Source organism: Etheostoma cragini, chromosome 13, assembly GCF_013103735.1.
Source record: "Etheostoma cragini isolate CJK2018 chromosome 13, CSU_Ecrag_1.0, whole genome shotgun sequence".
NCBI classification, from domain to species: domain Eukaryota; kingdom Metazoa; phylum Chordata; class Actinopteri; order Perciformes; family Percidae; genus Etheostoma; species Etheostoma cragini.
Window position 1 is genome coordinate 6,293,331 of NC_048419.1, and position 899 is coordinate 6,294,229.

Here is an 899-nt window from a genome sequence, read left to right on the forward strand (position 1 = left end):
GTTTTTTTTTTTTTTTTTTTTTGTCTTGCAGATCCAGTTCAAGGGCGCCCACAGGCGAGGCAGCTCTCGCTATCACCGTGCCAACGCTGCTACTCAAGGTCACATGAGCCAGCCCTGTGACATTTAAAGAGGAACAGGAAAGGGGAACCACAGACATGCGCGTGCACGCACGCACGCACGCACGCATTCTGGCACAGAATTGAGCTGTAAGGAGGAAAAGTGGCCTTTAACTTCCTTGACTCTTTCCTGTGACTTTCTGCACCGGTGTCTGGGTCTACAGTGGATTTTTGTGAGGCCAAGAGCTTTGTAAGGGCAGTAATGAGAGTGTCTCATTCTCCCTGCACAGAGCCAAGAGATGCTTGGCTAACTGCTTTGTAGTTGCCAGCCACACACACACATTGGTGTGTGTGCGTGTGTGTGTGTGTGTGAGAGAGAGAGAGAGAGAGAGAGAGAGAGTAGGGGAAAGATAGAAAAGAGAAGAGTCTCAGTGATAAAGCTCAGGGGAGGGAGGAAGAGGAGAGAGGGAAAAAAGGGTCTTGAAAATGATTTAAAGGGACAGTGAGCCATCGGCAGACACTTCCAAATGATCTGCAGTTGAGGGTTGAGGCTAAAGTGTGTTTTTTAGCTTAGGTGAATCTAAACTTTTTTTTGCCTACAGGCAGACCAAAGTGCACCAGCTGATGGTTTCTAACGGGTTAGGCGTTGTTGTCACAGGTCCAGGTGTTTAATGTTTTGCAACTCTGTTGCTAACTTTTTGTGAGTCACACTTGATTAGCAGTGGCAGCTAAATGGCTGCAATGTGAATACAAACATTTATTGGTACAATTACTCATCATTTGGATTTTAAGCCTGCTGAGCTAATGCATCCTCCAACCCAGTGGCCTCCTGAAGGGGGGGGG

General features: G+C 47.4%; 1 protein-coding gene across 3 annotated transcripts in view; it reads left to right on the forward strand.

Moving 5' to 3' along the window:
* The window catches only part of nrip1b (nuclear receptor interacting protein 1b), a 40,677-nt gene that overhangs the window by 17,354 nt on the left and 22,424 nt on the right, over positions 1-899 (forward strand). Inside the window, exon 2 of one of the 3 annotated variants that reach the window (XM_034891044.1) lies at positions 32-161. The exons of the other annotated variants lie outside the window; for them this stretch is intronic. The gene's annotated coding sequence lies outside the window, so the exon portion shown is untranslated. The remainder of the gene's footprint in view (positions 1-31; positions 162-899) is intronic. 3 annotated transcript variants of the gene reach the window in all.